General features: G+C 37.4%; 1 long non-coding RNA gene across 1 annotated transcript in view; it reads right to left on the bottom strand.

The window, feature by feature from the left end:
* LOC128594232 (uncharacterized) overlaps positions 1-20,783 on the bottom strand; it is an 86,572-nt gene that overhangs the window by 13,832 nt on the left and 51,957 nt on the right. The gene's annotated exons all lie outside the window — the stretch shown is intronic.

Below are 20,783 nucleotides of genomic sequence, written 5' to 3'. Positions count from 1 at the left end.
TAGATACTGAACTTTGGATATCCTTAATGAAAAGTCAGATTTTTTGTTTGTTTGTTTTTGTTGAGACAGAGTCTCATTCTTTTTTTTTTTTAATGTTGGGGATTCATTGAGGGTACAATAAGCCAGGTTACACTGATTGCAATTGTTAGGTAAAGTCCCTCTTGCAATCATGTCTTGCCCCCATAAAGTGTGACACACACCAAGGCCCCACCCCCCTCCCTCCGTCCCTCTTTCTGCTTCCCCCCCATAACATAATTGTCATTAATTGTCCTCATATCAAAATTGAGTACATAGGACTCATGCTTCTCCATTCTTGTGATGCTTTACTAAGAATAATGTCTTCCACGTCCATCCAGGTTAATACGAGGGATGTAAAGTCTCCGTTTTTTTTAATGGCTGAATAGTATTCCATGGTATACATATACCACAGCTTGTTAATCCATTCCTGGGTTGGTGGGCATTTAGGCTGTTTCCACATTTTGGCGATTGTAAATTGAGCTGCAATAAACAGTCTAGTACAAGTGTCCTTATGTTAAAAGGATTTTTTTCCTTCTGGGTAGATGCCCAGTAATGGGATTGCAGGATCAAATGGGAGGTCTAGCTTGAGTGCTTTGAGGTTTCTCCATACTTCCTTCCAGAAAGGTTGTACTAGTTTGCAGTCCCACCAGCAGTGTAAAAGTGTTCCCTTCTCTCCACATCCACGCCAGCATCTGCAGTTTTGAGATTTTGTGATGTGGGCCATTCTCACTGGGGTTAGATGATATCTCAGGGTTGGTTTGATTTGCATTTCACTAATATATAGAAATGATGAACATTTTTTCATGTGTTTGTTAGCCATTCGTCTGTCGACTTTAGAGAAAGTTCTATTCATGTCTCTTGCCCATTGATATATGGGATTGTTGGCTTTTTTCATGTGGGATTAATTTGAGTTCTCTATAGATCCTAGTTATCAAGCTTTTGTCTGATTGAAAATATGCAAATATCCTTTCCCATTGTGTAGGTTGTCTCTTTGCTTTGGTTATTGTGTCCTTAGCTGTACAGAAGCTTTTCAGTTTAATGAAGTCCCATTTGTTTATTTTTGTTGTTGTTGCAATTGCCATGGCAGTCTTCTTCATGAAGTCTTTTCCCAGGCCAATATCTTCCAGTGTTTTTCCTATGCTTTCTTTGAGGATTTTTATTGTTTCATGCCTTAAATTTAAGTCCTTTATCCATCTTGAATCAATTTTTGTGAGTGGGGAAAGGTGTGGGTCCAGTTTCAGTCTTTTACATGTAGACATCCAGTTCTCCCAACACCATTTATTGAATAGGGAGTCTTTCCCCCAAGGTATGTTCTGGTTTGGTTTATCGAAGATTAGGTGGTTGTAAGATGTTAGTTTCATTTCTTGGTGTTCAATTCGATTCCAAGTGTCTAGGTCTCTGTTTTTGTGCCAGTACTATGCTGTCTTGAGTACTATGGCTTTGTAGTACAGACTAAAATCTGGTATGCTGATGCACCCAGCTTTATTTTTGTTACAGAGAACTGCCTTAGCTATATGGGGTTTTTTCCAGTTCCATACAAAACGCAGAATCATTTTTTCCAAATCTTGAAAGTACGATGTTGGTATTTTGATAGGAATGGCATTGAATAGGTAGATTGCTTTGGGAAGACATTTTAACAATGTTGATTCTTCCCATCCATGAGCATGGTATGTTCTTCCATTTGTTAATATCCTCTGCTATTTCCTTTCTGAGGATTTCATACTTTTCTTTATAGAGGTCCTTCACCTCCTTCGTTAGGTATATTCCTAGGTATTTCATTTTCTTTGAAACTATGGTGAAGGGAGTTGTGTCCTTAATTAGCTTCTCATCTTGACTGTTATTGGTGTACACAAAGGCTACTGACTTGTGGACATTGATTTTATATCCTGAAACATTACTGTATTTTTTGATGACTTCTAGGAGTCTTGTGGTTGAGTCTTTGGGGTTCTCTAAGTATAAGATCATGTTGTCAGCAAAGAGGGAGAGTTTGACCTCCTCTGCTCCCATTTGGATTCCCTTTATTTCCTTGTCTTGCCTAATTGTATTGGCTAGAACTTCCAGCACTACGTTGAATAGTAAAGGTGACAGAGGACAACCTTGACTGGTTCCAGTTCTAAGAGGAAAAGCTTTCAGTTTTACTCCATTCAGTAAAATATTGGCCATGGGTTTGTCATAGATAGCTTCAATCAGTTTAAGAAATGTGCCACCTATGCCTATACTCTTCAGGGTTCTAATTAGAAAAGGATGCTGGATTTTATCAAATGCTTTTTCTGCATCTATTGAGAGGATCATGTGATCTTTATTTTTGCCTCTGTTAATATGGTGGATAACGTTTATGGACTTCCGTATGTTAAACCAGCCTTCCATCCCTGGGATGAAGCCTACTTGATCATGATGAATGACTTTTTTGATGATGAGCTGTAATCTATTGGCTAGGATTTTGTTGAGAATTGTTGCGTCTATGTTCATGAGTGAGATTGGTCTGAAATTCTCCTTTTTGTTTGGGTCTTTTCCTGGTTTTGGTATCAGGGTGTTGTTTGCTTCATAGAATGTGTTGGGGAAGATTCCTTCTTCCTCAATTTTTTGGAATAATTTCTGCAGTACAGGAATAAGCTTTTCCTTGAAGGTTTGATAGAATTCTGGAGTGAAGCCATCTGGACCAGGGCATTTTTTGGTTGGAAGATTTGTTATTGTTTCTTTGATCTCAGTGCTTGAAATTGGTCTGTTCAGGAGGTCTATTTCTTCCTGGCTGAGTCTAGGGAGAGGGTGTGATTCCAAATATTGATCCATTTCCTTCACATTGTCAAATTTCTGGGCATAGAGTTTCTGGTAGTATTCAGAGATGATCTCTTGTATCTCTGTGGGATCAGTTGTTATTTCCCCTTTATCATTTCTGATTGAGGTTACTAGAGATTTTACTTTTCTATTCCTCGTTAGTCTGGCCAATGGTTTATCTATTTTATTTATTTTTTCAAAAAACCAACTCCTTGTTTCATTAATTTTCTGAATGATTCTTTTGTTTTCAATTTCATTGATTCTGATTTGATTTTGGATATTTCTTTTCTTCTACTGAGTTTAGGCTTAGATTGTTCTTCTTTTTCCAATTCCATAAGATCTCTTGTGAGATTGTTGATGTGCTCTCTTTCTGTTTTTCGAATGTAGGCATCTAAAGCGATGAATTTTCCTCTCAAAACTGCTTTTGCAGTATCCCACAGGTTTTGGTAGCTTGTGTCTTCATTGTTGTTATGCTCAAGGAAGTCAATGATTTCCTGTTTTATTTCTTCCTTCACCCATCTGTTATTCAACAGAAGATTGTTTAATTTCCATGCCTTTGGGTGGGGTCGAGCGTTTTTGTTAGAGTTGAGTTCCACCTTTAGTGCCTTATGGTCTGAGAAGATACAAGGTAAAATTTCAATTCTTTTGATTCTGTTGATATTTGTTTTGTGTCCCAGGATATGATCAATTTTGGAGAATGTTCCATGGGGTGATGAGAAGAATGTATATTCTTTTTTTTTTTTTTTTTTTTTTTGTAGAGACAGAGTCTCACTTTATGGCCCTCGGTAGAGTGCCGTGGCCTCACACAGCTCACAGCAACCTCCAACTCCTGGGCTTAAGCGATTCTCTTGCCTCAGCCTCCCGAGCAGCTGGGACTACAGGCGCCCGCCACAACGCCCGGCTATTTTTTGGTTGCAGTTTGGCCGGGGCTGGGTTTGAACCCGCCACCCTCGGCATATGGGGCCGGCGCCTTACTGACTGAGCCACAGGCGCTGCCCGAAGAATGTATATTCTTTATCTTTGGGATGGAGTGTTCTATATGCGTCTATCAAGCACAGTTGTTCTAGGGTCTCATTTAAGTCTCTTATATCCTTGTTTAATTTCTGTTTAGAGGATCTGTCCAGCTCTGTAAGAGGAGTGTTAAGGTCCCCTGTTATGATGGTATTATCAGATATCATATTGCTCAGACTGAGTAAGGTCTGTTTCAAGAATCTGGGAGCATTTAAATTGGGTGCATAGATATTTAGAATTGAAATGTCTTCTTGTTGTATTTTTCCCTTGACCAATATAAAGTGACCATCTTTGTCTTTTTTGACTTTTGTTGCTTTAAAAGCACATGTATCTGAAAATAAGATTGCAACTCCTCTTTTCTTCTGAATTCCATTTGCCTGAAAAATTGTCTTCCAACCCTTGACTCGGAGCTTTAATTTGTCTTTTGAAGCCAGGTGTGTTTCTTGCAGACAGCAAATGGATGGCTTGTGTTTTTTAATCGAGTCAACCAATCTATGTCTCTTCAGTGGGGAATTCAAGCCATTAACATTTATTGAGATAATTGATAAGTGTGGTAGTATTCTATTCATCTTCTTTTGTGAGAGTCCATTGCTTAGTTTTATCTTTTGCATCAGTGTGGAGGTTAGGTTCTGTCCTTTAATTTCTGAGTTCTTACTTTGCTGCTGATCCACTGTGGTGGTCAGTGTGCAGAACAGGTTGAAGTATTTCCTGTAGAGCTGGTCTTGTTGTGGTGAATTTCCTCAATGTTTGTATATCCGTAAATGATTTGATTTCTCCGTCAATTTTGAAGCTTAGCTTAGCAGGGTACAGAATTCTGGGCTGGAAATTGTTCTGTTTAAGTAGATTAAAGGTAGATGACCATTGTCTTCTTGCTTGGAAAGTTTCATTAGAGAAGTCTGCGGTCACTCTGATGGATTTGCCCCTGTAGGTCAACTGGCGCTTACTCCTGGCAGCTTGCAGAATCTTTTCTTTTGTCTTGACTTTGGACAGGTTCATCACAATGTGTCTTGGAGAAGCTCGGTTAGAGTTGAGGCGACCTGGGGTCTGATATCCCTCTGAAAGCATTGTGTCAGAATCTTTGGTGATATTTGGGAAATTTTCTTTTATAATATTCTCTAGTATGGCTTCCATTCCTCTGGGGCATTCTTCTTCCCCTTCTGGAATTCCTATAACTCGTATGTTGTAACGCTTCATAAAGTCCCATAATTCTGACAGGGAACGTTCTGCTTTCTCTCTCTTCTTTTCTGCCTCTTTTACTATCTGAGTTATCTCAAAAACTTTGTCTTCTACCTCTGAAATTCTTTCTTCTGCATGGTCTAACCTGTTGCTGATACTTTCCATTGCATCTTTAAGTTCCCTAATTCACTGTTTCATTTCCTTCAGGTCTGCTATATCCTTTTTATATTCTTCATATCGTTCATCTCTTATTTGATTCTGTTTTTGAATTTCCTTTTGGTTATTTTCTACTTTATTAGCAGTTTCCTTCATTGTTTCCATCATTTCTTTCATTGTTTGCAACATGTGTATTCTAAATTCCCTTTCTGTCATTCCTAACATTTTTTTATAGGTGGAATCCTCTGCAGTAGCTACCTCATGGTCCCTTGGCGGGGTTGTTCTGGACTGGTTCTTCATGTTGCCTGGAGTTTTCTGCTGATTCTTCCTCATGAGTGATTTCTTTTATCTGTTTCCTTGCCCTAATTTTCCTTTCACTTCCTCTTGCTCTTTAAGTTCTCGTGCCTGTGGAAGTTGCGGGCAGGTTTAGATGGATTGAACACACGTGACCACTTGCCAGTTTTCCACTGTTTTAGTCTTCCTCTTGGGATCCAGAAGTCTCTGACTGACTCCCTGTATCCTCTCAGGGGTGATGATAGGCAGATCCCAGCAGCCAGAGATGCCTGGAGTCCTATCTCCCCAGACTCACGGTGCCCAGATGCAAGGAAGCTGTTACTCGGCTGCCATCTTGCTCCCCCCTCCCAGAGTCTCATTCTGTTGCCCAGGTTAGAGTCCTCTGGCATCATCATAGTGCACAGCAACCTCAAACTTCTGTGTTCTAGTGATGCTCCTGCCTCAGCCTCCTGAGTTGCTGGTATTATAGGCACCTGCCACCATGCCAGGATAAGTTTTTCTATTTTTAGTAGAGACAGAGTATTGCTCTTGATCAGGCTGATCTCAAACACTTGAGCCCAAGTGACGCTCTTGCCTCAGACTCCCAGAGCACAAGGATTACAGATGTGAGCCACTGTGCCTAGCTGAAAAGTCAGCTTTGTTGTATTAATGTTCTATAGAAAAGCTTCTCAGTCAAGTCCAGTGCTCCTGCTCCATCCACATACAGAGTCCAACCAGCAGTTTAATGCCCTTTTAAAAAATGTGAATAGGCAGGCATGTGTTACCAGAAATTAATTGCCAACCAATAAGTAAAGAAATATTTGTTGAGTACCAGATAATGTACAGTGCACTGTTCTAATTATTGAATAAAATAAACTCTGCATTCATGAAGCTTAGGAAAAGTTGTGAAATGAGATAGGAATATCAAAATAAGCCAACGTAAAAAGAGACTGCAGATTAGCAGAAATAGTAGCAGGACAAGATGAAAACTTTAAAAACTATTAGCTTTTTAAACAAATTTTCGAAAACAGTAAACATGGTGCTTTGATAAAATCACAGGTCAATCAAGGGAACTCGCGCAGAGTCTAAGCACAGTCCAAGTGGTATGATGAATGCTTAGAGACTTGGGTTATAGGCACTTCCTTAAAAATATTTAAAAGCACCTATAGTGTGCTCAGAATTGCATAACATGGGCTGTTGTTGATTGTCTTTGCATTTCTTTCCATTGCATATATTCTTTGTGATGAACCTTGAATCCTAATCTTGGCCAGGTGTAACAGGTGCCTGGAATATTCCTGGGAACTTCCTGACTGCCTACCTGGAGTGTGCCTTTTAATTTTAATTTTTAACCTCAGCTGGAGATTGGGAGGGGGATATCATCATTACCACTTCAAATGCAAGAGACCATTATATAAAAAGCTGTTTGTTTTGGATTTTCACCACCATTTCTCCATTAGGAGAAGATCTTCTGTTTTTCAAAAACACAACAACAGCTATTCAGGGTTTTCTAATTACTCATGTATTTGGTCTTTCATAGAATATATTTCTATAATTGGAAGTCATTGTCCTACTTGTATAAAATGATCTCTGTATTTTTGAGGTCTGTTTGAGCTTTTGTTTTGAATGTGGCTTTTCTCCCAATAAAGGTCATTTTGTAACTGCAAAAAAAAAAATAAATAAAATAAAAAAAATAAAAACTATTAACGCTATTACTAAGAGATAAGAAAATACACAAAATTCACAAAATTAAGGACAATAATAAACGAAAGAGACATTAGAAAATTAAAAATATAAATAAATACATTTTTAAATTCTATAAATGAACAGAATTTCTGGAGGAAAACGATAAGTTATCTAGAAATATTAGACAAAACAGAGACGAATCATAGAAAGAAGCAATAAGAGAATAATTTAGAAATTTCAACATCTGCCTAGTAGGAAAACTCAAAAAGAAAAAAATTGTTTCAAATGAATGAAAAGAAATTTCACATAAAGTACAAGAAAATAACTCAATTATTTGACATGAGCCTTCAGATTGGAGGAGCCAACAAAGTGTCTGCACATAGTGACTAAGCAGTTCATGCAGTTACACAGCTGGTAACAGAAAAAATTCTAAACTCTGCCAAAAAGGTAGAAGAAAAAGGGACAGAAAGATCATGTACAATGAAAGAATAGTAATCAGAATCTTAAAGAATGCTTTAAAAAAAAAATGTTTTTTTTGAGACATAGTCTTACTATGTCACCCTCGGTAGAGTGTGGTGGCGTCACAGCTCACAGTAACCTCCAAGTCCTGGGCTTAAGCAATTCTCTTGCCTCAGCCTCCCAAGTAGCTGGGACTACAGGTGCCCACCACAATGCCCAGTTATTTTTTGTTATTTTTGTCATTGTTGTTTAGCAGGCCCTGGCCGGATTTGAACCCACCAGCCTTGGTGTAGGTGGCTGGCTCCATAACCACTGTTCTACGGGTGTCAAGCCAAAAAAAAAAATTTTTTTTTGAGACAGAGTCTCACTCTGTCACCTTGGGTAGGATACCATAGCATCATAGCTCACAGCAATTTCAAACTCCTGGGCTCAAGATATCCTTTTGCAGACTGGGCATGGTGGCTCATGCCTATAATCCTAGCACTCTGGGAGGCTAGGGGTGGACTGTCTGAGCTCACAGGTCCGAGACCAGCCTGAGCAAGAGCAAGACCCCCATCTCTAAAAATAGCCAGGCATTGTGGCAGGCGCCTGTGGTCCCAGCTACTTGGGAGGCTGAGGAAAAAGAATCACTTAAGCCCAAGAGTTTGCTGTTGCTGTGAGCCGTGATGCTGTGGCACTCTGCCAAGGGTGACAAAGTAAGACTGTCTAAAAAAACTGGAAGTCCCTCTGCCTTAGCTTCCAGAGTAGTTGGGACTACAGGTGCCAGCCACAGTGCCTGGTTATTTTTAGTAGAGCCAGTGTCTTGCTCTTACTCAGGCTGGTTTCAAACTCCTGAACTCAAATGATCCATTCTCCTTGCCCCCCAGAGTGCTAGGATTATAGGCGTGAGCCCACGTGCCTGGCCAAGAATGCTTTCAAAATTTAAGAAGAAACTATTGTTAACTTGGAATTGAATAGCCTTTTAAACTGTCAATCAAATGATGTCAATCTCCATTGAATGAAGATATATCCTGATGGAGAAGGTCTCAATATATTCATTTGTATTGTATCCTTGTTTGGGAGCAAGTGAGGAAAATGCCTTAGCAAAGTAAAGAATTTGATTAAGGAAAAGCAAGGATTAGAAATCAGACACGAAGTCCCAGGTTCACAGCTGTATATTAGGCCATCAGAGGCTTCAATCCAAATCGAAGCAAGAAGGTGAAGAGCAATGGGAGGAAATTTTTTTTTAAAGGAGACAATGTATTATTTAATGCTTCAGTGTTTGTCAAAAAGATTTTGCCAAATTTGTTGGTATTGTATTCTTAGTAAAGCATCACAAGAATGGAGAAGTATGAATCCTATGTACTTAATCTTGATATGAGGACAATTAATGACAATTAAGGTTATGGGGGGGAAGCAGAAAGAGGGATGGAGGGAGGGGGGTGGGGCCTTAGTGTGTGTTACACTTTATGGGGGCAAGACATGATTGCAAGAGGGACTTTATCTAACAATTGCAATCAGTGTAACTGGCTTATTGTACCCTCAATGAATCCCCAACAATAAAAAAATAAATAAATAAGTGAATTTAAAAGTAAGCAATCATTGACCCCATGTAAGAAAATGAAACACAAAAGTTATATGTATAATTATTTATAATTTTATATACATATAATGCTTAGCTTAGCTGAAAATATTTGGAGAGTCACAATAATGCCATCTAGTAATAGAAATAATAATTGTGATATAACTATAATGGAACAATAGAAGGAAGGGAAGACAATGTGGGATGTAACAAATATAGTATTGAACTATCATAGAAAAGTTAGTACATGATCCCTAAAACAGACAAATAAGAAAAAAATAGTGTGTGTTTAGTATTTTTTAAAAAAACAAGGTTAATACAAGAAAGAGACAACCAAAATGGGCTGCTGAAAGCCCATACCTCTAGGAAGTGGTATTGACGGGTAGGTAGCTGGGAAAGGCAGAGGAATGCTGTATTTAATCAAAAACTTTCTGGAGTAATACCTGAACTTCACACATAACTTTGATAAAAATAAAAAATGATTACAAATTAAGAGTAGAAAGTGTTCCTCAAATAGTCATGAATGAAAGAGAACGAGATATTCTTACACCTGATTGGATAAATCTCCTAACCAGAACTCTCAGCAATCAATTTACAACATGTAAAGTCCCACATCCCTATTGGATCCTTCAATACGGTTGAATACAAGGATTATAAATGTGTTTTAGCAGAGAATATTTTTTTACAATATCACAATGGTAGCAAATAGTGGAGTCAAGCGCTGCATTCACCACTAATCTGTGTGACTTAAGGCAAATTACTTAACTTCTCTGTACCTCAGTTTCCTCACCTACAAGAGAGAGTGACAGCCTCTACCTCTTAGAATTGAGGGGTGATTAAGTGAGTTAATACTTCTAACATGCTTACAAGAGCAAATGTTTGGTGTTAAGTGCTCAGTAAATGTCAGATGTTATTATCACCAAAAGAACACCACAATTCTTAAAGCTACCAAGACTCCTCGTAAAGTAGAGGCCTTATCAGAGAACGAGATATTGGATAAAAGCTCTGGTCATAGAGCTTCAGACTGATAACTCACAACTCAGTGCACCCACTAAGGGCAGTGAGAAGAGTCAGGGTCAAGGAGAAAGCAAAGGGAAGTGGGGACTGTAGCCCTTCTCTTATTCCCTCTGGCCTCAGCTTCCCCTTGTCCTTGAATGCATTTTACATGGACAATTGAGATTCCCAAAGAGTGAAAGGAGTAAAATGCTCATGTTTGCATTTAGCGTGATATCGGAAAAACATTCATGCTATTATTTAACCAGATGTTTAACTTTTGGGACATTAAGTGGAAGGGGCTGGGAAATAGCCTCTTGGTCATTAGTGGATGAGGTACCATTAGTTTCCTGACTGCAAAGTCCACAGACACAATTTTCATGTTCCTGTCTTTTACTGAAATCTGCAAAGAGAAAGTGAAAGAAAGCCCCTTCACTGGTCACCTACTTAAAACCTTTTCATTTTAAAATCGAGGGAAGCTGCCAAAATAGTATTAATTTTTTAGAAATAACTCTCTCTCTAATGCTCCCCTTGGATGAATAAAGAGGGATTCTAATTCTGAGCCCATTTTTTATCCTCCGTTGTGTACACACCACAATGAATGAGTTAGCTCATTAGTGCTCTGCAAGTGCCATCATTTTTAAATGATCAAAGCATTTGTTTGGGGAGAAATCAGTCACACAGAGTAATGAATCCCAAACTGTGATCCCGGGCACTTAGGGGAGACTCTTCTGGGGTTTGTTTAGGAGATATTTTAAGGGAAATGTGAAGGCTGATAAAATATATGACCAAGTGGGAATGTTTTAAGGTAAAGTAACAATTTATAGAATGGTCATTATATTGTTTTGGGGATAGGGATTTGAAATCACTGACAATTCAAAAATGAAGAGTGAGAAGCATAAATCATAAGATATGCACAGGTGCAAGACATACCTAGGAGCCAATAATTTAGGTTATATGCTAAAAGAAAAAAGTTTAAATATTAACAGATTTTGTAATAAAACTCTCAAAACAAAACTAAGTAGCTAAACTTTAAAACAGAAAACTGTAACAGAATAATCTTTCAAAATAAAATTTTTCATAGTTCAGAAGGTAACAATTTTTGCTCTTTTAAAAAGATTATTTAAATAGAGCACCCTAAATTTTAATCACAAAGATAATATAATTTTTCTCCTATTTCACATTCTGAAATTTCTGTGGTAATTTGTGGTTTTACCACTGATCTTATTTTCTTCATCTAGCTACGGTGAAAGACGCACCCAACTCAGCAGTAATAAAAAATAAAATGGTGAGATTAGTTTGGAAATGTTGGCTGCAAGCTCAATAGAAGTTTACTGGAAAAATTCCTGAAAGAATATAATGAGTATTTATTAAATATCCTTCACAGGAATTTGGTGAGTTTTTCCCTCGGACATGTTTCAGGGAGCTATGGAGAAGTTAATTTGGGGGTCTTAGTTTAAAGAAGAAAAGGAATAATATGGAGACAGACAGGACTTGGTGACACTGATGAACTTGGGGTTGGAAATTTTTTAAATACACAGATATATTACAACATTCTTTTGTAAACTTAGCATAGAATATTTTTTCTTTCCATTCTATGAAGTACCATTGAAAATTTTTGCTGATACTGATGAAGGATGAATAGATTTCCTACAATTGCAATTAATAATGGGGGCATACAACGTATGGTGAGGAAGGTAAATTCAATCTAAACACAAAACAAGAATATTTCTAGAAAGAAGATCTCTACTTTTTTGGACACCTCATTCCCTGCAACACACCTGTAAATGACAGCCAATCATATTGCAGTGGTTACAGGCATTAAGTAGCACTCTTAGGAGATACTACAGAATCTCAGAGAGGTCTACAGTTTTAAGAAAGCTGCCATGTGAGTATGATCTGCTGTTTGCTCTACCTTAGATTAAAACCCAATGAGAAATCCCCAAATCTGAAGCAATAATAAATACAAGAAAAACTCAAAGTATATGAACTGCAATCTATGTGTCAATAGTGAAAAGCTACGGAGCAATGAAAACTTCAATATGAAGTAAATTAAAAAGACAAGAAATTTATTGTTCTTTCAAGATAGAGATCACATCAACTTCATTCTCTCAATAAGAAAGCCAGAAGACCACTGGGTCTATGTATAGCAAGTGTGGGATAAATGTTAAGTTGAATATGAAAATATGAATTAAAATATTTCATTTTATAGCCGGGAGTTGTGGCAGGCACCTGTAGTCCCAGCTACTCAGGAGGCTAAGTACCTAAGCCCAGGAGTTGAGGTTGCTGTGAGCTGGGACACCACGGCACCTGTACTAAGGGTGATAGAGTGAGATTCTATCTCAAAAAAAAAAAAATTCATTTTAATTTTCAAAAGATATATATATCTAACCCTTTTGAAATTAAATATTTACATATAAAAAACTCTTATAAAAACCCTCATATATATAGATTTTTTTTTTCATTTTGCAAAAGCAGCAGAACTGTATAATATAAGGGAAATTATTACCTCCATTTGGAAGAAATGGAAATTGAGCTACAGTTTTAATTGAATATTTCTTCAGTGATTTCTATGGACAAAAACATTGTCTGAATTCCTGTGTAGGCCAGGCAAGGTTAATATCTCTTTTTTTACAATACCAAAATGTCATTTGATGTACAAAACCAGCCTTGTAAATAGGCAGCATTTATTTCTAAATTGAGGCTCAACGATACGAAGTAACTAGGTATTAGATAGCTAGTTATCTGGTCCCATACTGATACACAGTGTTTCCTTGAAACTACATAAAGGAGAATCTACAGCTCTTTTTTTTTCCCCCCCAAGTTTTCCCTCTCAAAACATTAGGCTAAGGTACAGATGGAAATGTGGATAAAGAAATTAGTGCTGCTTTATTCAAATCAAAGTCATCAGAAATAACTCCTATGTAAGCATGTAAGATAGCAACACGACTACATCAGTTCATCTAGTTTGCTATCCCTCTACTGGCTATGCAACGCTGTCCAATTTTTTCAAGGTCATGTTATACACTAAGGCTTTCAGTTGATGCTAAAGGCACTTGTCCTTCAGACTTTCGCCTAACCAAGAATCTTGCCTCCTCTTTTGTGTATGCAACCCTTCATCCTGTCGAATGCTATTCTTTGTAATTCAGCTCACACGATAATACTTCAAAATATAAGCAAGCGGAGCAACAAGCTGCCTCAGCGGCTGTGTCATTTCTGTAACCTGTCATTTCAGGTTACATGTTTCTGTCTTTTCTTCCTGAGACTTGGGCTGCTGGGGTGCTGACCTCCCCAGTTGAGCTGACTGCCATGGGCGACTAGTCAAAGAGAAAGAATGAGCTCTGAAGAGCAAGGGCAATCACAGCAGTGAATCTTCTGGTTTGCCTGATCTTACATGGCTGTCTTTTACCCTGCCATACCAACTTGATGATTTATAAAGACTGTCTTTTTCTGTGGTCTCAATTTTAAACTTCAGTTTCAGGACAGTGTCTTTATCTTTTGGTCTATTTTGCTTCTCGTAAACAAATTTGTAACATGGCAGCATTTCACCTTTAGCTTAAAAAAAAAAAAGAAAAAGGAAGACAAACTAAAACAGAGAAATCTCTAGACACTCAGAAATGTTTAAACAGAGTATTTTAAAAGGAGTATTCTATTCTCATACTCAAATTGGAACTGTGCGACCCTTTCTATTGCTGTATATTTTTATTTCCTTTTTGTGCTCCTATTTTTTTTTATCTTTTCCTTTGTAGCCACTTTAATGTACTTGATCATTTTTTTCTAAAATATGTTTAGATGAGTCCCAAAAAACAGTAACCTTCGATGGTACCTATAAGTCATTTCCATTTTCCTCATTGATCATTATTTTTCATGACACAGAAGAAACACGGTTTACACCTGAAAGACAAGCTAAATCTCTATCATTCCAATAATGTGGACCTCTTTTAGGCTGATAAAAATTAGTCATTGAGGGGCGGCGCCTGTGGCTCAGTCGGTAAGTCGCCGGCCCCATATACTGAGGGTGGTGGGTTCAAACCCGGCCCCGGCCAAACTGCAACCAAAAAATAGCTGGGCGTTGTGGTGGGCGCCTGTAGTCCCAGCTACTGGGGAGGTTGAGGCAAGAGAATCACTTAAACCCAGGAGTTGGAGGTTGTTGTGAGCTGTGTGAGGCCACGGCACTCTACCGAGGGCCATAAAGTGAGACTCTGTCTCTACAAAAAAAAAAAAAAATTAGTCATTGATTATAACTAAATAATCCATTTGTTGTGAATAAATCACAATACCTGGCAATGCCTAACAACCCAGCTGACTGTCTCCTACCTTTGCTTGTCTTTGCGTCTAGAGACAAGCTCTTGTCATGGGCTTAACTTAACTCCAGAGTCAGTTAACAGGAGCAAGAATTGAGTCAGGCTCCTCCCTTTCATAACCTCGAGAGAATGAAAATTCAGTGTGCTTCTTAAGGCTCAAAGTCAGTAAACACCCCAGTTTGAGTCTTTGCTGCCAGTTAGACCTAAGTGTTAGGTCAGAACTCGACAATTCTTGTAGCTCCCTGTTTGCTTTACGTGCCTCTAGTATTGACTTAATCTGTTAAGATTAATCTCCTATCCTTGACAGCTTGCTGGTACCGTGATCCTCCACAGTGATGGAGAGTATCTACGCTGAACCACACGGGGCTGCTTGATGACTTATAAAGACTGTTTATGGTTCCAACTTTAAACTTCAATTTAAGGACAGTGTCTTTTACTTTTGGTCAATTTTTGCCATCATCCCTGAGTTCCTGCTCTTTCTCTTTCCTGGCAGTTATTAGCTACCTATAGATATATCTCATATTACATAATTCCATCTCACTTAAATCTGCGAATTGGATAATGACAGATAGCTGGCCCAGCTGGCACCCATGATCTCTGAGTTTCTGTCACTATGACATTTGCCTTACCAGAGCCAGTCCCTGAAACTATATTAATTCCCAACTTAGTAGAAACTGAATTTTGTTGGTAAATGGCATTGGGAGGAAGCAGAGGCCCCTACAGAGTTCATTAAGCCGTAAGGAAGATGCCATTTGGTTTCTGCAGTATTAACTCAATATCGTACCTCCCCTCACACTTGCCCTCATCTTTTACACACATGCCCTTTAGGGAAATCCCTGGTGGAGAAAGAAAATAGAAGCACAGGCATAATTTGTTTATTGGACTTCACTTTATTGTACTTTGCAGATAGAGCGTGCTTTTTACAAACTGAAAGCTTTTGGCAACCTTGCTTTGAACAGGTCTGTTGGTGCCATTATCTTCACAACATGTGTTCACTTCACATTTTGGTAATTCTTGTAATATTTCAAATTTTTTCATTTTTCTATCTGTTACGGTGATCGTTGATCAGCGATCTTTGATGTTACTGTTGTAGTTGTTTTAGGCACTATGAATCATGCCTCTGTAAGGATGAACTTAATTGACAAATGTTTTTGCTGTGGCTGCTCTACCAACTATTGTTCCCCTGTCTCTCTGCTGCTCTATGGGCCTTCCATTCCCCAAGACAGAATGATAATGAAATTCCTTTCACTTGCCATAAGTGCTCAAGTGAAAGGAAGAGTCACACATCTCTCACTTTAAATCAAAAGCTTGAAATGATAAATCTGTATAAGGAAGACATGTCAAAAGCTAAGATGGACCAAAAACTAGACCTCCTATATCATTTAGCTAAGGTTTGAATGCAAAGGAAATTTTTGTGGAAAAAAATGTCTTACTATTGGTATATCCTCATAAGAAAGCAAAACAGGCCGACTGCTGATCTGGGGAAACTGAGGGGTCTGCAAAGGAGATCAGAGCAGCCACAACATTCCCTTAAGAGTTAAAATTTGAACCAGACAAAAGACCTACCTCTTCAATTCTGAGAGATGGGCAGAAGTGAGGAAGCAGCAGAAAAAAAGTTTGAAGCTAGCAAAGGTCGGTTCATAAGATAAACTTTAAAGATGAAATCACCTCTGTAACATAACAGAGTAAGGAGAAGCAGCAAGTGCTGATGCTGAAGCTGAAGCAAGTTATCCAGGGATTTGACTAAGATCACTGATGAAGGCAGCTACACTAAACAATAGATTTTCAAGGTAGACAAAAATACCCTCATACTGAAATATGATGTTTAGGACTTTCACAGCTAGAGAGGAAAAGTCAATGCCTGGCTTCAAAGATTCAAAGGACAGATTGATGTTTTTTTTTTTTTTTTTAGAGACAGAGTCTCACTTTGTCACTCTGGGTAGAGTGCCATGGTGTCATAGCTCACAGTAACCTCCAGCTCTTGGGCTTAGGTGATTCTCTTGCCTCAGCTTCCCAAGTAGCTGGGACTACAGGCACCCACCACAACACCCAGCTAAGAGATTGAGTCTTTTATAAGGGACTAATGCAACTGGTGACTTTAAGTTGAACCCAGTTTACCATTTCAAAAATCCAAGGGTCCTAAGAATTATGCTAAATCTACTCAGCCAGTGCTTTGTAAATAAAACAAACAAAGCCTGTATGAGAAACCTATCTGTCTACAATATGATTTACCGAGTAGTTTAAACCCACTGTTGAGACCTACTGCTCAGAAAAAGAGATTCCTTTAAAAATACCTCTTCTCATTGGCAATGCACCTGGTCACCCAAGAACTCTGATGGAGATGAACGAGGAAATTAATGTTTTTAAGCCCACCAACACACATCTATTCTGAAGTCCTTGGATCAAGGAGTAACTTTGAATTTCAAAGTTTTGTTATTTAAGGAATTCATTTTGTAAGGCTATAGATGACATAGATGGTGATTTTTGTGATGAATCTGGACAGAATAAATTGAAAACCTTCTAGCAAGTATTTATCATTGTAGATGCCATTAAGAACATTCATGATTCATGGGAAAAAGAGTATCAACATCAACAGGAGTTTGAAAGTTGATTTTAATCCTCATGAATGACTTTGAGGGCTTCAAGATTGTAGTGGGGGGTGGTAATTGCAGATGTGTTGAAAACAGCAAGAGAACTAGAATTAGAAGTGCAGCCTGAAAAGGTGACTGAATTGCCGCAATCTCCTGATAAAACATAAATGAATAAGGAGTTATCTTGTATGGATAAGCAAAGAAAGTGGTTTTTTGAGATAGAACTGATTCCTGTGAATAAACCATGAACATTGTTGGAATGACAACAACATAATTAGAGTATTCCATAAATTTAATTAATAAAGCAGCAGCAGAGTTTGTGAGGATTCCCTCCAGTTTGGAGAAAAGTTCTCCTGTGGGTCAAATGCTATCAGACAGTATCATGTGCTATAGAGAAATATTTCATGAAAGGAAGAGTCGATCACTGTGTTAAACTTCATTACCATCTTAGTTTAAGAAATTGCCTCAACCACCTCAACCTTCAGCATCCACTTTCCCAATCAGCCAGTAGCCATCAACATGGAGGCAACCCCTACACCAAGCAAGAGATTATGACTCTTGGAAGGCTCAGATGACTGCCAGCATTTTCAGCAATAAAGTATTTTTCCTTTCCTTTTCTTTTTATTATTTATTTATTTTATTTTATTTATTTCCTTCTTTTCCCTTTTTTACCCCCCGATAGGCTGTTGCTCTATTGCCAGGGCTTGAGTGGAGGAGTCTCATCATAGCTCGCAGCAGCCTCAAACTCCTGGGCTCAGGAGACCTTTTTGCCTCAGCCTCCTGAGTAGCTCAGACTACAGATACATGCCACTGGTCCCAGATAACATTTAAATTTTTTGTAGAAAGAGTGTCTTACTATGTTGTCCAGGATGTTCTCAAAGTGCTGAGTTTATAAGTGTAACCCCACCCTCGGCCTAATAAAGTATTTTTTAAGTAAAGTATTTTCAGACATAATCCTGACACATGCTATTGCCCCTTTGGTAGAAATGATAAAGATAAATATAACTTTTGTAATCACAGGGAAACCAAAATATTTGTATGACTCTCTTTCTTGTGATAGTTTCTTTCTTGTGGTGGTCTGGACCTGAACTCACAACATCTTGAGGTATGCCTTCAAAGATTTTCTTAGACATAGAAGAACCATGTCTATATTTCTTAAGACATAGAGGAAGTTGGAGACTTACCAGCAGAATGGAAGGTGGACATTTGTAGTGGTTTAATGCAAGGTGATGTTGTATGGTATAGGGCTACTGGTTTTATAGGCTAAGTTTCTAAACAGAGGCTGATATAGAAAGTTTTCATAATTTTGTTTGTTTGTCTAATTTTAAGACCCGAAACATTTGGCACCTAAACATAGAAGAAGCTTGATTATTATTTGTTAGGGCTAGTTTAGGTGCAGGAATCTATATTTTTTAAAAAGCTCCCCAAAGGACTCTTCAGCCAAATTGAGAAAGACTCTATTTGCTCTGGAGAATGGTAGTAGTTTTCCAAGTACTTAGCATGGCCTAGAATGGTAGCAGATAAAGCCTAAGACATTACCTCAAGGATTTTGGTGTTGCTTTCTGGAGACTCCAAAAATCATTGCCAGAGAAAATAAATGGGTGATCCTAGACTGGGAATGAGAAAATACTGCTAAAGCAATTTTATATTGTATTTTTATGTTACATTCTACATCTAACCTAAAAAACATAAAGCTCAAGACTTTTATGAAGCATTAACAATATACCCTCAATAGTGGGACAACCCAATGCGATGTTAGAAAAAATAATCAAACACTTTTATGTGGGTTTATATCAATTTCAAACTACCAAAAAGGCTTGGCATAATACTATTTTTCTAAGTGTAATGAATTCTGTGATGCAGACATCATGAACAACATGTTAGTCACTTTGGACAATACTTAGACAATAGCAGTGTGAGGTAAATATAAGATTTTAATAAGTAGTTTTAAACTAATGATTTCTCAATTTCATTTTTTTCAATCTGCTTAGAAGTAAATTACTAAGAAAGATTTCATCCTTCAAGGAGGTTTGCGGATGCATAAAATTGAACACTTTTTATTTCTCTTTGCAAAAATAAAAATTTTTACTCTTTTCTGAAAATATTATATGGTCTTTGCCCTCTAGAAACCAAATCTCATGAAGGAGACTAACAATTAGATGGAGAATTAGAGTGCAGCATGGAAAATCTTGTAATCCTCTTTGAAGTTGATTAGCAACTCTTATATACTCTATTTGCTTTTTTGGATGCCATATTCTTGACTTACATAGAGGTTCTCAAACATTTTTCGTAAGTTTTTACACTCCTAAATAATTTTTGAAGCCCTTGAGGTCCTTGTTAACATAAGCTACATGTATCACTATTTATAATATTAGACACTGAAGTTGACTAATTTTAATAATGTGTATATATTAATTAATTAAACACAACAAAATAAACCCAGGGCTTGTTAATATAAATGACGTATTTTTATGAAAATAACTATTTCTAAAAACAAAGAAAAATGTAGTGACAAGCAAAGAATTCACTTATATTTTTGCAAATATCTTTTATTTCTGACTTAATTCTTTTAGACTATTGTGATACCATATGTCAGGTAGCCTCCGGAATAGTGCAATGGACACCATGTGAAAATAAAGGTGAAAAAGGCAAATCATATCTTAGAATTATTTTAAAAATAGATTTGACTTCCTAGACTCCCCCAAAGCATGAGAAACTCCACGGAATTCCTGGATCACCCTTGAACAACCCCCAATGTAGGTAATGGTGCAGATGAGCTAGTATAACTGCAAATACTCAAATGAATAAACAAATGAGTATATAATAGAAAGTAGGAGATAAATTTTAAAAATGCAAAAGCCCCTTTCCTGTCATCAAAACTTTTTGTAGATATTCTTTATGTTTTGTGGATATTCTGAATGCAACCCATATTAGGTGAAAGTAGGGATAGCGTAACTCAATCAAATGTTTCTGATGAGTGCTATCCTCAGCCTAACCCTGCCTTTGAAGTCCTTCTTCTTTACCCACTTGACCAGCAATTGGTCATGACTGAAATAAAACCAAACAGAGCTTTGCCTGTAATTCTCACTCAAGAAGAAGAATAACATTAGTTAACAAAGTAATTAGATTTATTTTCCTACCAAGTAAATGTTTTTGTTTTTAAAAATTGCAACTAAAATTGAGGGAAAATGTATTATCAATATAGGTGAGTAACAGAATTCCCCATTTAAATTTTCCATTGTTATAAAGTAATATTTGTAAATTCTAACAACTATGTGAAAATGCTTCCCAAAGAATTTTGCTTACAGGAATGAGGTTATCGCTCTTTCTCACATGACTAATTGGTGATATAGGGAAACGTTCTAGATACAGGAACTTATTTGTGTTCAAGTTTGGCAGAATAATTCTTTTGATAACCTCTTTAAAAAGTCTCTAGACAGAAATATATATTTTATTTTCAATATATATATTAATTTATTTTGGTTATATATTATATTGTTCAATTATATTTCATTATTATTTTTATATTATTATTAAAATAGATAACTTCCATTGTCCTTTCTGATTTCATGACTTGGATTTGACTATTTCTCTTTCCATTGAACCCATATCTGCTATTAGTTTAGGCTTTTCAAGATAATCATCATTCATGGCCTTATAGATATTGGTGGTTTGCAGTTGTTAGAAAGGCCTACCTAAAAATAGTTCACTGATTTCTAAGTTCAAGGAAGAAGCCTTGGGAGTAAGAGTTATAGTGGCTTCTGAAGATTACTTTGGAGAGTA

Source organism: Nycticebus coucang, chromosome 9 (genome assembly GCF_027406575.1).
Source record: "Nycticebus coucang isolate mNycCou1 chromosome 9, mNycCou1.pri, whole genome shotgun sequence".
NCBI classification, from domain to species: Eukaryota; Metazoa; Chordata; class Mammalia; order Primates; family Lorisidae; genus Nycticebus; species Nycticebus coucang.
Note: the sequence above shows the minus strand (reverse complement) of the source record. Positions and strands in the feature narration are given on the sequence as shown.